Raw genomic sequence first — 18,328 nt, forward strand, 5'->3', positions numbered from 1 at the left:
CCATAACAAAATGTGGAAAAGGAGTAATTCATTTTTATTCATGGTCTATAGAGTTTATGCCACTGTGAATCACCCAAAAAATTCTTAAGATTCATTGCTAATACCATTTTTTCTAATTATTTCTGACCATCATAACTAACTATATATATTTTTCTTGGAATACTACGGTATGATATTTTGTGATCAATTTTATTTACTTGGTGGAAGTGAATATATTAGCAGAAAGCTCAACTTAAAATTCCCCTCTGTGCGTATATAGCTTATAGCTTCTTTTTATAAAAAGAGCCAGAATCTATAAATTGATGATCTAAAGATACAGAAAACTTATAAATGATGAATGAAGAACAATCAGCTTATTTACATTCATAGCACTACAATAAATTGAAATTTATACTAAATGATTTTTTATGGTATATAAAACGCTTATATGAAGAAAATAAGATTATAAATGCCTTGAATATTAAAAGTTAGCACATCTGATTAATAAAAAACAATTTTGAAACGTATGTCAAATTATACCAAGAATTAATAATGAAATCAAAACCAATCACAAGGAAAACATCATTATATCATTTAAAGAGGGTAATTCATGCTTGTAAGATACTATAGACGCTGTCTCAAGCCAAAACCGAGCGATATACCTTAAATAGATTATAGATTTAATAAATTCTAAAAAATATATATCATTCCAGCACCCATATTATAAAAAGATGTATTTTTAAGGGATAAACTAGATGTTTATCAATTATTCGGATTTCTATCGGATATAAGTTTACATGTTACATAGCATAAGAGCCGCCATAAAGAACTGCAACAAAGAAGAGCAGTTATATATTGAAGCAGAGAAATAAACAATGCTGCTGATAAACGAGAACTAATGAATATTATACGATAAAAAGTTTGTGCCGTGATATATAGAGTAAAAAACGAAGTTATATGTGCGGAATAAAAGATAAATAACTATATCCAAAACCTTTCAGCTACCAAAACATCACAATGATTGACATGGCTAGATCTTCAAGATGGTTAAAAAATTAAAAAGTTTAGCCTAAAATAGAAGCAAGTGTATATGTTTAATATAGAATTTAAACATATTTTTTTGGGAAAAAGTCAAAATTCCAAGAGTGTAGAAAGGTGTATAATATTTTAGATCGCCTGGCAAGGGTATATAAAAGAATACTTGGCTATTTGTGAGAACGTAGAACTAATAGGGCAAAAAATAGGTGCCAGATTTGTACAAACGAAAAAATTCAACTTTAAAAGATCAAAACAAATATTTGAGCATGTGTTTAAAGAATTAAAGAAGTTAAAAAACGAATAGCAGAAATGAAAATAGCCACTAGAATAATAATAGACATTATATTATCATATGAAAGACCCAATATTTTTTTGAGATAAAAAGAAATAACGAGTATTAATATCACAACTTATGTTTTAAAATAGAAGCAATAGATTTACTTGATAATTATCCCACTTTAGTAGAAAAATCATATACTTGAATACTATCATATGACATTTCATGTGATGTTGTAATCATAAAGCACTTAAGTTTTATATTAAAAGATGGGAAAATCAAATGAAGCAGAAGTATCCATTAAAAAATATGATTAAATAAGTACTTGAATTTATATTACCAAGAAAGTAGATGAATTAAGGAAGATTATAAAGATTTTGAGGTTAAAAGAAGTATATCAAAATATTTTCTAAAGATTTATTAAAGTTTTTCTTGAACCAAATGAAATAGCTAAATATCAAAGTATTGCATAAATAAATAGGCTGCGTGAATATCGCAAAAATGATATATTTTTTTTATAATTAAATATAAAGGCACAATAAAATGAAAATCTTGCATGTTTATTTCAAATTTTTGGTTAGTATGTAAATAACTAATGTGGGAGCAAGAAAACATGACTGCGAACTAAAAAGAAAACAAAATTGTCAAAAAATATTTGATATTATATAAAAAGTTATTTTTTTTACTAAATATTACTTTATGATGTATATCTTAATAGTTTTTTTATCAGAAAGTTTTTAAGCTTTGATGTAACAATATTCCATATAGCATACAAAATTAAAAAACTTCGAATTTATACCACAAATTAAATTATTTTCAATGCCTCAGCTATAATAAAATTAATCGTTCTTTTTTTATACGTATTTGAATCTTTTATTTGGTTAGTAAAATGAATATATAATTAATGAAAATCCTGTGTATCCAGATTTTTCATGATTGATATAAATAATAGATCTCAATATCTTCATACCATGATTTAAAGATAAATTTTATAACTGTATGGTATATTTTTAATTTTTCGGGCTCAAAAAATAACTCAGGTCAAAAATAAAATTAATTTTAACATAAATACTATGCATGTATTATTTAAGAAACATCTTCTTTTTTTTAACTGAAAAAAATATTTTTTATTAAGCTGATAATCCAAATTAGATATGCATATGGTTATAATATCAATAAATACTGCATGATACCGCTATAATAACCAAATTTACTGTTAGAAATTTTTTTATGCACAGATAGACTTTTATATAATTTAAACTACAGTTAATGGTTTATATGAAGTACATTCCGTCTTTAATCTATATATCACGACGATGTAATTGTTTTATAAGCTGTGAAATAATATATATGTCTGTTTTTTCATCATACAAATTTGCTAAAGTTTTTTAAATTGATTGGTAAACATTTTATTCGTCAACAAGTTCCAATTTAACTAACATATGCAGCATTGTTTTTCATGTACCAAAAAATTTTGTATTTAAAATTAAAATAGTATATATATTTTTTTTTACTCTTATTTTTGCGTTCCTAAATTGATCGGATTATATAAAACTGTATACTTACTGACAAAGCTTCATTTATTAGGGTGATGGCATTATAATTAATTTTTGTTACTGTTTTGGTGTTGTTAAATACATCTTTTTTAAATTTAATAAAGAAATATGTATTTTCTTAAGAGAATTAAATAAATAGATTACAAGCTTATAGCTGATTAAAAACAAATTAGGCATAACCTCTAGTTTTAGCTGTTCAATTATAGAGATATTTGGCGGCAAAAAAGTTATGTTATCATTTTTTTTATCATGATATGGGAATGATAGAATCTATCAAGACCTCAATAATTTTTAATATGTTGATTTTCACGCTTATATTATTAAAAGAAACCAATCCAGCACAAAAAAAACATAATTTTTATTTTTACAAGCTAAGTTATAATAATAGATGGTTTTAAATGTATTAGATACAGTAAACATGCACAATAATTTTATATAAGGCATTCAGAGTCATGAAAAATAGAAAACAAAATTAAGAGAGGTTGAAAGACAAGATTGATGCTTTTCGGAGTAATTTATAAGATATTTAAATGTATGATTTGTAATTTATTGATAAAAATATCAAAACTGTGGTCTAATTTACTTTTTGACAATTTTCCGAGTAATATTCAATTATTGCCTAAAATGTTTTTACCAAACATATAAAAGTTAAATTGTAGCCGCTTGTAAATTTTTATTAAGAAAAAAATAAACTAGACTCCATAGAAGTTTTTAATAAAATATTAGTCAATGATAAATATCGTGTGTAATATATTTTATAAAGAAAGAAACATGTAAATGCGTTTTTTTTTGCAGATTTATTGTGTTTATATCATTTAATTTGAAAATATTACAACCAATAAAATTTATTGGTTCCTTTGGTTCATTCGAATTTCGTAATACCGGACAATATCCTACAATCCGTTCAAATACAATTATTATAGCCTATAAATCACCATAAAACATAATATTGAAAATGATATAATAAGTCGTTACAGCCTAGACATTGAAGCATGTTCTCAAAAAAACAATATGAAGTTTTTTAGTACAAAAGTAAATATAGTAAAGGATTGGATTTATTGGAGTTTCTTTTATCCGTTTTATGTGAAATAGTTAAATCTATTAAATTTCATGTTTTATAATTATAGTTATAATAATAGTACCATTCGTTATACCCACACAATAGAAATAAATTTTATTCTATCAAAATTGCGCATCTAGAAATTTATTTTCCAGGATCAATTAATAATAAAATTTAAAAGATGCACCCGTCCTTTCGATTCTCTAACAACAGCTTTTATTATCTAATATATTTATTATCAATTCTATTTTTATTTTGTTTTGTGTGATTATAAGAATTATTTGAATAAAACCAACCCAAAAAACAATTTTGAAGTGTTTATTTGTATTTGCATGTTTATAACACAAAATAAAAATATTTGATGAATTTAAATTTATTCCTTGTTAACAATGGAAAGTTCAGAAGAAGGTGAAATAAAATACAAAGATGCAATAAAAATAGACAGACACATATTTGATCACATGATAATAAAGAAAATAGGTGAAGGAACATTCGGTCAAGTTTTTTTAAGCAAAAGTAAACAAAAACACTACGCTTTAAAAAGAATTCCTACTGACCATTCAGACGGACTTTCAATAACAACAATACGTGAAATAACAATCTTAAAAAGACTAAAACATCGCAATATAATAGAAATAATAGACATAGTTTATTATAAAGACAAGAAAGATGATTTTGATAGAAATAAAATAGACATGTATGTTGTTTTTCCTTTTTACAAATACGACTTATTAAGATTTATCAAAAATAACAAAATAAGTTCAAGTGAAATAAAAAACATTGCACGGCAAATTATTTCAGGTTTGTCGTATTTACATGAGAATAAAATAATGCATCGTGATTTGAAATCTGAAAATATTTTATTAGGGAATGATTTACAAGTAAAAATAGCTGATTTTGGTCTTGCTAGAAATAGTGATCACAATAATTCCCTTACACCAGGAATGGTGACTTTATGGTACAGACCGCCAGAAATACTTCTTGGTGATGATCTTTATTCTACTGCTGTTGATGTTTGGTCCTTTGGATGTATTCTTGCTGAGATGTACATTGGAAATCCTATTCTTATGGGCGAAAGTGTAATTGAACAACTTGAAAAGATCATTTCTCTTTGTGGTTCGATAAATGAAAGAACATATCCTGGTGTTTCTAATCTTGAGGAGTTTCGCTCTTTGAAACTTCCTCAAGGTGTTTGTAGTATCGAAACTTTATTTTCAAAATATGATAGATTTTTACCTCGAATATTAAAAAATATTCTTAAAATTGATCCTAAAACGAGATATACATGTAAAGAAATCATAAATGATGTGTTTTTTGAATATAAAGAATCGGATAAAATCATATCTTTGGATAATGACTCTAAAAGATTCAGAAGATTCGAATATTAGATTTTGTAAATTTGATGTGCATTTTATTTCAATTAAAAATATGATATATTTAGAATATGTATTTTTAATAAACCTTGCAGATACTATGAATTCAATTTTAGCAAATAAATTAAACACATGTTTCTTAAAATCACACTTACCTTTTATATTTCTCTTTTTATTATTTTTTTAATTTTTTGGGGCTTAGAGGCCTATGTTTAATAAAAAGAGATTTTTTTTTTACTTTCATATATATAACACATTATAGAGTACCTAGTGCATCTTTTAAACTATGGATATAATCTAAAGCCCCAATATCCCCTCATTTTAATCTATTTAAGATCTCGGACCTAAAGATAAGGGTTCAATGTTGGATATGGCCCGTCAATCGATTCAAACTTTCTGCGAAATTTCACCGATATACAAAAATTTGCTTTTATTATCCACACTTAGGTTCGTTTGATGCCTCTAGTTTTTAACCCCCAATAGCAAGTTAATGTTCAAGGCTTTCTTTTAATTAGGTAGGCCCTCCATTGTTTGCTGCATCTCTTGCGGTTAGGCACTATTTATATTTCAAAATTTTATTCCGATCCTAAGCTACTGTCACAAAAAAACCCTGATTTGTATATAGTACAGAGCTACCCGTTTCAAATTTTACACATCGCAAAAATAACCATTATACCATGAAAATAAAATTTATTCCTTAGATGTAGTTTTATATGCTACATGTTTAATTTATATTTTTGTTTTTTCTAAAAGATCAATTTTATTATTTAATGTATTAGAACAAGATCTCTTCTGTGTTTTTTATGTTTGATTTTCTTTAAACAAAAAAAAAGGTTTTTTTATTTCGGTACCACTATTTTTTATCGATGAAATATGCATTCTGAATAATTTAGGTGTTAAAACCAACAAATATTTTAATTAAATTCATAATGTTGTTTTATCGAGATACTTCTGATATGTTGCAAAATTTGATTATATTTATACAATTTTGGAGCTGAATATATAGAACTTCCCTATTATATTATCATCAAGGATAGTTATAGAAGTTATAAAATATAGGTCGTATTATTTTTTTGCAAATATCTTGTGTTTTTATGCTTAGTTACATAATCCATACATTAGGAATTTCTTTAATTCAATTATAAATTTTCGATTGAATTTTTCTGGATATTAAAGAATGGCTTATAAACTTATATATTTATGTTTTATAAATAAATTATAAAAAATAAAGAAATATGTTTTTTATATTAAAAAAACGAGCGATATTTAACCCAAATCCAGATTTAATGTTTTTTCAATAATATAAACTACAAAAAATATTAATAAATTCAGATCTTTAGCCATAAAAATATACAAATTTGCTTTAAAATTTTAGATAAAAAAAATTATCTATTGAAAAAATATGAATAAAGATGTCTGATTTGTATTTATATTATATATAGTAATGTAAACGAAATATTGTAATTATAAAAATTTATCTTCAATTTCTTTTTTATTCATTTTGCTTTGTAGGAATTTGAAAATACTGTGCTATATATGCATAAAAAGACATTTCTGTTTACTTCACTATCTTTCACGCATACAAGTTACCTAATCTCATTTATATCTGTTTTTTAGGCGTATTATAATTTTTTTATAAACTATATAGTATAGGGATTTAATCTGAGAATCTCTGAATCACTTTATTTTTTCTATTATTGGCGGAATACCCAAATCAATTTTTTTTTATTTACTTAATCGAGGATTATGAGAAATAAATTCTCTGCAAATAAAAATTTTAGGCAATATATTATTAAGAAAAATAATAACATGAGGGTTTGGATATAAAAAAACAGAAAACTCGCGTAATGTTATAATGATAGAATAGATAAGCAATCGGTTTCATATGGTTTTATCATAATCAATTTCGAGCTGTTTAGTTTTAAGCGCTTAATAAACCCAAAAAACATGGCAAATTAAAATAAAGCAAACCTATTTCTTTTATATAGACACTACGTTTATTCCACATCTAAACTTGTTAATGATTTTTCATACTTTATTTAACATTTTATTTCGTCAATATATAGTGTTGTCGTTTTATTCTTAGACTGTATTTATCTTATATTTTTTTCAAACATTAAAAAAGGTTTAAATATAAAAACGCAGATGAATTTTTTATAAATACATTCATAAATCAGCATACTTTATGTAATTAGGCATCATGTACCTTTTGGCTATTGTATATATACATTATTTCAACAGTAAACTGTATTTTGAGTGAAGTGTGGAAAATAAGAAATAGGCCAATGTGTTCGTGTATCAAAACACTTTAACTCGACCCCTTCATATATTTAGTATTTCTGATACTTAAAATGTATCTATTAACACGTATATTACAGATTGATGTTATAGCTGAAAATAGCTTAGTTTATATATTGTAGCTTGTTGTTTGGCTATCATAAGTTTTTGAAAAAAAATAAATTAACAAAATGAAATATGCATAACAAAAAGAAGCAACACTAAAAATATTTCAATACTTTTCATTTTCATATTTTCTCCGTGGCAAAATAATAAAGGATGTTTTTTTGTTTTATAATTAAACAAAAAAATATGACACATAAAGAAATTTCTATCAGCCCCAAACATATTTTTCTTTTAACTTCGTTCTTTAACCAATTCAATGAAAGAATGACATTTTTTGCTCAGTATCATGTTTCGATATATGAATTTGTATATAATAATTTACTGTTCTCTACCATTATGCCCAACTATGGTTTTTAAACAAAAAAATTGATGATAATTAAAGATGATTCTTTTTTTAAGTTAAATTATAAAAAAATGCCCTTTCCTAATCGCGATTCTCCATAAAGCAAATATTTAGTTAAGATAAATAATTTATTTTTTAAATATATCATATATAGTAGTTATATGTAAATTATTTACATATGGATATATTTTTACTTGCTCTGTTTGAAATTTTTTTTCCTGCAAATAGATTTATAATTTATCAAGTTATCTTAATTATTTATGACTTTTGATTTATTTAATGATTTTATAGAAAAAAATTACTTTGTTAAAGGACATATAGGTTCTTCGCTTAAACTCTTCTTCGGTTTTTTATCTGAAGCGTTTTCAGATTCATTTGATCTGTCATCATTATTAACAGGTCGTTTTTTTATTAAAGTTGTTTCTTCAATTGGTTTCTTTTTTATTTCGACTTCACCTTCATTTTTATTATCTGAATTCGATTGTGAGTTATCAGGTTCTTGTTCTTGAACAGGTGGGACTTCTTTAAAAGTGAATTTTTGTTCAATTTTATCCTCACATTTATTCATATGAACATAGTAATCATTTGAATCATCTTTAAACCCTTTCAAAGTAAGACAATTGGTTTCATCTTTTATTTCATACGTGTCCTTACTTATTTGTTCAATTTGGAATCCTATATTCGTACTTTTTTCGTCCCCTATAGTAATACCAGGCCCCTTTTCTGCTCTATTTATATAGAGATCATCAAATATTATATTATATAATTTTTCATCTGCTTTCCCTTCTTGCCCATTCACTATTTTGGCGTAAAATATAGTATCTTCTTCGGCATTCTTTTTATCCTCCACTTCTCTTGCTCGAATTTTTTTACTCGCAAGGATTATTCTTTTTGATGGAGTGTCTAGTGATTCAATGTAATAGTCTTTACCAGGTTTAAACGCCAAAAAAATTGATAAATATAAAAATATAGCATTATTTACGCAATATGCAAATATCATCGCCTAAATTTTATGTAAATTTTTTTATATTTACGTATCTAGAGTTTTAAAATTCAAAAAAGATGATGTGATAGTACTGATAGAATTGAAAAATGTAAAACACCACATATTTTTATGAAACTTTTGTAGATTAAAATCACAGCATTCATTAGGATGATTTTCAAAATAGAAAAAGTGATATATTTGAAATAATATGGATAGTATCATCTTGATTTTTATTATTTTGAAAGTATTTTATAGGCTTTTTAGGCCAGTAACTTTCAAAATGATTTAAAAATAAATCAATTTGGCGAAAAAATTATAGAATAGCTTAATCAAATTTTTGCGCTTATTTTGATCTTAAAAATTATCAATGATAAATATTTTAAAAGACAATTTTTCATCCGTTTTTTTTTGTTGAAAAAATATAATTCATAGTAATAATGTAGCACAAAAATAATCACTATACTTTTCTAATAATATGAGTATATTTATAGAAAATGCGTAAATTTAAATCAACCTCTGAAAATTTAATTGTCTATTTTTCTACTTTCATATGATTATTTCATACATACAAGAAATAAAACTTGCTTATTTTTACTATAACGCTAAAGGTCGAATTATGTTTTTTTTCTAACGTCTTTTAAAGCAATGACTGTAATACTGCGACATATACAAGTCAAGAATTCAAATAATGGGTGTTTTTAAAATATTGATAAATGAATTCAGTGAAAAGTTTTCGGTTAGAAGAATAAGTAAGGCGTCTTTTTTCAAAAATTTTATACTTTTGGTCAATTTAACTTTCTTTGATACTCTGCTTCGAAATCAGAAATTTAAAGTGGGATATAATGATATAAGTTGCATGATTTATGGAAATGTCATATTTATGTGAATATTATCAATGAAGCGCATTAAGATTGCATCAAAATATGTTTATGGCCACATGATTATTCTTTCATTTATTAAAAGTAAAATTATCTAGCCTTATTAATATTAAAAATAGGTATTTATAAACATAAAAACAACAAATGAACTTAATATTTATTTATTTTATGGCGATTAAAAATATGATAAGAAGATCTGAAATAAAGGAAACAAATTCTTATTAAAAAAATCAAGTGAAACTGGTCTAATAGAAAAATTCAGAGATATAAACATCCTTATTTAAAATTAAATATGTTTTTATTGCATTCTTTATGATAATTAAGATTTTATATTCCAAGATAATAAAATTTGTATTTTTTAATAATGTAAAACATGATTATGGGGTTTACATTTTGAAGTAAATGTCTTGAATCAATAAAAAAAGCAAATGAATCAATAATTTATGCTTGTCTCAAGAATATTACACACAAGTTATCTATTATGTCGGCCGGTTAATAAAGCCATGTATATAAGATTATAAGCTGTTCTAACTTTCATTTTTTTAATTATTTATTTTAACCTAAGAGAATGTAAAATTTACTCTTTACTAAGCACTAAAATTATCGGCTTTGCATCTTAATTTTGGGTGACAGAAAGCGAAACTATTATTATTATTTATATCATCATCGTTTGCGTTTTGTTTATTTCCTTCTTATGTGTACATATAGCTAAAAGAGTCAAGATATAACGTTGAGTCACTATATTTAAATCATGAATGTAACAAACAAATTATTTTAAAATTTAAAACACGATAGAGGTGCATAATAAAAGTCTAAAATAAACTTCAAACATAAATAATAACTTTAAAAATTAAGACTCTAAATGCCTGAAAAAATAACATAAATTGTGTCTAATACTAATAAACATAAACTTTATGATGATGTAATATATAATATCTCTTAAAGGTGATTTTGGGGGTATAAAAATGAGAGAAAACATAAAATAGCCGAATAATATATTATGCTTAAAAGCAAAATAGCTATAATTCTGTCTTTTTTGCATATTATTTTCATATTTTATATCTTTTTTTTATGAATAAAAATTCATCACACTAAAATAAAACAGAAAATAAACGAAAGCTTTTTTCTTTAGTATTTTATTAAAGATTATTCCCGTATACTCGAGTTTATATGAGAAATTTATATTGGTAATCAAATTTCCACTGCATACATATAGTGAGAGTAATTAAAGGATAGACTCTGTTTATTAATATGAACCACAAAAATTTAGAAATATTTAAAAAATTTAAAATTGAATTTTAGAGATCTTTTACAGTTACGTATTTACATAGTTTTTTTGAGATAAATATACAATCCATAAAATCAACGATAAAAAAAATTGATACATTTCGGATTATTTATATCCGGAATAATATAGGAGCAAAAAAAAATTATTTTTAATAAAGTAATTGTAACTTTAATCACAAATACCATTCCAATATTTCTTAATTGTAATTTATATCTTTTTATTTGGGATATCTTGCAGGATTAATAACTAAAAATGTTCATTTAATATATGGATCATAAAAAGTTGGAATTTTATAATTTGAAGAAATGCATTTATTAGAACGATAAACAAATTTATTTTTACTTGATTGAATAATTTTTTCGTCTAAAATACAATTAACTTCGATGTGTTAAGTATATTGTAAGCTGAATATACATTATCAATTTTATAAAAACGCATATAAATATAAAAATAAAAGTTTCCAAATTTGAACTAGTATATAAAGAGTTTTTGCAATCACTTTGTGGAAAAATCTGTAAAATATTGCAAAAAATCCAAGTGTTATTAGAGATTTAAATACTATAAAGAGTTTGTGCTTCCATTAATGAAGCAGATGGTTGATAGTGTTTGGATATTGTTGGGATTCATTATGAAATTTTCTGGTCGCTAGTCTTTTAAAACTAAAAATAAAAGCTACTTTTTTCATTTAAATCAAATTATAAAGAAATAAATGAGGTCAAACTGATTTATTATAAATAAAATCAATGGTGATGCTCTGTTATTGGTGATACCAATGTTAAATACCCATAATTAGGCATAAATCAGACAACCATGTTTATTAGTATCTACTTCCCGCACACCCAAAAAATATTTTAATTGCAAAATTAAAGAGAATTATCTCTTATTGATAAATTTGATTTCGATTATCAAAACATAAATATATACCATTCTGCTGCTTTAAGACATGTAAAACGGATCATGGTGGGGTTTTAACCTCGAATACCAACCTTAGATCATCAAATATATGTGATTAAAAAAATTCTGTTCTGTAATCATAATTTTAAGGTATTTTAAATCTTTTTTGTGCATATTTGATTACATTACTCAAATTTTGAGCTCGATTTAATAAATCATAAGTATAAAGATACAACTTCTAATGTATTTATTTTTGAAATTTAAGTTTCTTTTTATTCATCATTATATTTTTTATTTAATTTTAAATCGCATATTTTCGTTTAAAAAATCTTAACAAATCAAAATATCGATAAGAAATAATATATTCACAACATTTCTTTTTTTAAATTTAATTTGGCGCTTGTAGCTCGCCCCTATAGAATTTTCAATCTGAAAATACTTACATGTAGGCGAAAGGTTAAGTCGAATATCAGAAAAGTATAATCTATTATTTGATCTAAAATTTTGGATATATCCTGTTTTTTAAATTATAAGTATTTCTATTTTATTCATTTTTTAAAATCAAAATATCCCAGGCCGTTTTATATAAATATAGCAGATTGATATTAGGGCTTAAAATAACCATACTCAAAAAATAGTCAAACCAATGGGTTCTTACACAGTTAAATTATAAAATTATAGGCTAAAGTTCTTATCGGTATCTACATTTATAGACGAAGAAAAGGTTTTAATTGTATTGACTATTGAAAAAAATGTAAGAAATAAAAAAGAAATTTTAAATTATAGTTAATCTAAGTTGTAATGAATATTTTAATTGCAAATAATTATAAACCTTTTTGTATTTATTGAGAAAAAAAGATGAATAATTGTGTAAGACACAAAATGTAAAATAGTATCTTTGTCGATTTATAAAAAACTTAAAAAAAGAATGAATCATACGAATAAAATCTTTTATAGAATTTATACCTTACGTCAAAAAACATATCTTTAATTTTTTTTCCAATATAGTGCATCGTTTCCAGGATATAACCCATAAATTTAAATCTACACAATTTTTAGCTTTTATAATCGATATTGGTTCTTGTTTCTAGTAAATAGATTTAAATTGTGCATTTTTTTATGTTTGTGTCAAAATCTAATTTAATAATTAAACTATTTGCTATCTTCAGTTTATCATTAAAAACATCTATTATATCTTCACAAATTTTTTATAAACGCTTATTTCTAAATTAATTAATGAACTAAATAACATTATATATTCTTGGATTCAATATGATTATATTTTTTGCTTGGTAAAATAAAGTTTTCTATCGATACTTCTATTTTTTCCGTCTCCCTAAAAGAGAAAATATTTGTTGAAATTCTGAGTTTTAAAACATAAAATAAATGTTTTTGTTTGTAGCTGAGAAAATATAGCTTATATTCAAAGCTAATTTTATCAATAATTATATACGATTCGTATCGTTCATAATATCCTCAACAAAAATTTGATTTTGAAGATATATACAGATAGTATGATTACGCTATCGAACTGTACTTGAGATTGTGTGTGCCTTTGTCTTGCGTATTTTATTACGTTCACAATTTCCCACCATTAATCATCTCTTTTATGATTATAAAATCTTTATAAGTATGTTTTTTTAAACTCTAGGTAATAATTAGCGTAAAAAAATTACATTTTGACGTTTTTAAACTTCTGTTGAAGTTTTAATCGAAATTTTTCAGTAATACAAAAATCAACAAAAACATTAACTACAAAAATAACCCAAAAAGGATTTAATTTGCATTCGTGTATAATAAGCCGTCAGATATATTTTTATAAATTGTAAATTTGTGGCTTTTGCTGTAATATGGATCATTTGATATGAAGATTTAAGCGGCGTGGGGTGTATAAGCATAACAAAAAAATTTACGATTTCATTTTTAATTCACAAGGAATGCAAAAAAATACATTTTTTTCTAAAATGCCAGTCCCCAAATGAGTTTTATCATGCAATTTAGCAGCCAAAAATCGATCCTTATAAGAGCTAATAATCATTTCTTAATGATTTTCATATTTATCATCTTTAAAATGTAAAAGCTATTTCAAATTATTTTTTTATTCGATTATTTCTTTTTACATTAAGTTTATCCTTATTTTTATCTGGGATTGGGTCATTAGAAAACTTATCTCCCAAATTATTAAGTTCTTTTTTTGTATTCATAAATATTTTTCTTTTATATATTTTTAAATAGAAATATAGTCAAATTTTAAGATAAAATAACAATTAAATGCTTGATCATTGCAAAAATGGTCTTGTAAATGCAAAAGTTATAAGATCTATATTTTGTATCTGGGTTCAGGACAACATAATTTATTATAATTGAAAAGTAAATATAGACGCATTCGACATGCTGGGCGCGCATCGCATTTTATATTATTTCTAAATAATCTCACACAGAAACAAAAATAATAGATACACAGGAGGGGCATTTTTTTCTCCGATAATAATATAAATACAAACAAAATTATGCCAAAAATCATAAATTTACTAAACAGCAACAAAGAAAATAATTTCTACTAAAAATTCAACTTAAAGATTTCTAGATTCACTGTTTGCTTCAAAAAGCCACTTGTAACTAAAAATTTCATTTAAATCATGATCAGGTATTAGCTATAATTGAATCTTAAGTGCATAGAGCACATGCTTATTGCTTTATTTGTCTATAATTATGGCTAAGATACCCATAATAATACCTACCAACCCATTAAAATCCAATATTTAATATCCTCATATATGCTTGTATAAGCATTATATTAATCTTGTAAAAAGATTTACAAATATTGTGATCATTTTGCTGGTTTTTTATTTAATTATCTAATGATTAACCCAGTAAAATATTGTGCCAACTACATACGCATTCTATAATTTAAAAATATAAAATTTAAATTAATAATAAGTTTAATGTGTTGTATTATCAACTTAATTATAAAACAATCCTTTTTATTATTACTAATCGATGATTATTGTTTTTTTCAATCATTTCAATTAAATATGTTTACACATATAGGAATTTAGAGTTAAATTCCCAAATAATAATTATAAAATATATACAAATATAAACTTTTTTATTGCCGCAATATAAATAAAATTTGATAATAATTGATAAAAAAAACAGTAGAGCTAATTATTGTGTTATTTATTTTTTTAAAAAATAGGTTTTTCTAATTAAAAAAATGACTTTACGAAAATCTACTATATTGAAGTTGATTCAAATATATGTGATCAATATGGTATAACATATAAATCATAAATATACATTTTTTTTTAGAATATTTGAATTATAACGGTATGCTTTATTTGTGTCCTTTTCACTTAATAACATTCATATGTTATATAAATCTACCCCAGCAGTTCTATTTGTGCTATGTTTTTAATTTATATATCTTTCCAAAGTTTTCAATATAAGATAAACATGGGAATGCATTAAGTGAATTACAAATTATACCATTAAGGGAAATTATCGTGATAAATAGAGGATAAATATATACATATATATTATGGCTTTGGCATTGATAATTTTTGATTTGAGTTATCAGATAGAATTGAGCAGAATAATCCGCATATAAGGCGTTATTTTTTTTGGCTTTTGAAATTATTTTATACAACAATTTATAATATGTGTTTTTTTCGGTCGATATAATCAACTAGAAAGGCTTACGTAGTCTTTTCTGTAAAAATTTGGAATTTAAGGCTAACTATTTACATAGATCATAAGAATTAGGGGATTTTTTTCTTTAGGGAAAGCATAAAGTACGATTTTTCGGTAATTACCATATGTTAATATTTTAATCAGATTTATAAGAATCAAATTTTAAGATTTTTTTGGTTTTATTTGGGGAGTAAGATTAACAATTGTCAAGCTATAAATTAAAAATAAATTGCTGTGAATTTCAAATTTTTATAATTTTATAAGATGCAAAAAATCATGTATTCATTCAAAATGACAATAATTTGTTTTATGCAATAACTGTAACTTTTTTTCTTGACTTTATAAGGAAAATATATTTTTACAAAAAAATTTAATCATGGTATATTTTGATAATTTATTATTTTTTTTTATTTTTTTTCTTGCAAATTTAAATAAATTTATTTATAACCATTGGGGCTATAAATCAAATCATATAAAGAAAATATTTTTATGGTATAAGAGACTTTATAAATAGAGAATTTTATATCTGATAGAATCGATGTGATCTCAACATAATTATCTCCCCAGAAAGACCTTTTTTTTAAAAAAAATATGTATGTAATTATGATAGTCCGTAAAACACACAAAAATGTGTTATGTTCAAATAAAATTCCCTTTAAATATATTTATGCAGAAATGAAGTTATTTCCTAATGCAATGTATCAATTTATTATTTCCAGCTCTAAAATTTTTGCGCAAAAGCAATGAATTTATGAGTGAAAACTTTTATCATCAGAAAACTAATAGCTATTATTACTTCAGCTCACATCTAAATTAATTTACAAGTACTAAAAATTATTACATGTACCATGGCCATTATTATAGTATAAATAATCAAAATTAAATATAAATAAAAAATATTTATAATATTTTTTTCCGTTCATTTACTTCTGAATTTTATACTCTGTTACAAAAAAAAACGTGAAACTGAAAAAGATAAAATTTTTTATATAACTAGATATAGCTTGTCTATATTTTTTAAAAAAAACACCGCAAAATATTATTAGATTCCATTAAACCCTTTATTTAAACGTCTTTTATAATATTTTACCGAAGGAATTATAAATTTACGAATTTAAAGTTTTTATGTCGAAATCAATATCAAAAAAATATATCTAAATAAATCAAAGATCGAGCCGCTGGGTTTTTTAATCGTATAATAACTTGTTTTATCTTCTATTGTATTTTCAATTGTAAGAAAAGAAAATGTTAATGAGATATTTATGCTCGAAATTGTATTATTTGAATAAATAAATGAAATTCAGTTTATTGTATTTCATAACTATCTTAATGTAAATTTTTACTTGAAAAACCTCCTCAATATTGTTTATTTATATCCAGAGCTCCATTTTTGATTATGCGTTGTGATATTTAAATTATACAACCACAACCTTCGAAAGTGAGTCCTATCAGGTACCTTTCCTTAGATTTGTATGAGATTTATTTCGAGATATTTAAAAATAAATTTTTGCAAATAAATCTTTTTTTTCAAAATTATTTTAAACTTTCTACGGTGTTTCTTCATCTTATAGGCCCTTTCTTTCTAGCTCAGTAATATATAAGAATTTCTCTAAATATGGATTTATTTGAAGAATTTTGCACTAAAAATATAGTTTTTAGCTGTATGAAAATAAATAAGCTCGTTTCTTCTATTATATTGTACCTCTAATTTATTTTTATAGGTTGTAACTGCTTTATGCGTAAAGAATCTTAAAAGTGGACGCCATCATTCAGCACATAAATACATTTTCTTACCAATCGTCGCATTTAGAAGTTTAAAAAGCAGTATTAACCCTTAAAATTTCATTATAAAAGACTTTAATTACCTTTTTATGCAAAGAACCATTATTCATTCTTAAAATATGTTTTCAACTTACATTTTTTTATTGGGTCTAAAATATGAAGCTAAACTTTTAAGCAAAAAAACGAAGATTTTTCATTGAGAATTAGAATTTGTGTTTTTTATGGGCAAATATATTTTAATTTATGTTTAATTTTTTTAGTGTTATAATACACTATAGTCTTTGTAATATCATTTGTATATGGGTGTGCATTATTATATTATTTTTAATATTTACAAAAATCCTTTTATATAAATTATTCTACAGAGAAATCCATATATATGCATTTTTTTATATCACACCCCTTCATATTATAGTTCTCTGTACCGCATTTAAATGATACTTATTGATTCTGCTTTCTTTTATAACCTTTTGTTTATCCGAATGTATTGATTTCTTATTCGGATTTTCTTCTATATAAATAATTATCTGTTTAATTGTTACATATTATTTATTTTTTAGTTTTAGACATTGCATTTTTATATCTTAATGGTAAAAACTTCTAAAACTTTCTCAAACCCTTCAAATTTGTAGGTTTATTTACTAAAAGTATTAGTATATTTAGACACTTTTTTAATAACCCCTAATCTTATATTGCTTTCATGATTTTTACTGTTTTATACATATATTTATACATAATATGGGTAAGGTCGTGTTTTTATTTTCTTTATTAAAGGTTTA

This window comes from Rhyacophila brunnea, unplaced genomic scaffold (assembly GCF_057557595.1).
Source record: "Rhyacophila brunnea isolate RB1 unplaced genomic scaffold, BYU_Rbru_1.0 scaffold_96, whole genome shotgun sequence".
Classification (NCBI taxonomy): Eukaryota; Metazoa; Arthropoda; class Insecta; order Trichoptera; family Rhyacophilidae; genus Rhyacophila; species Rhyacophila brunnea.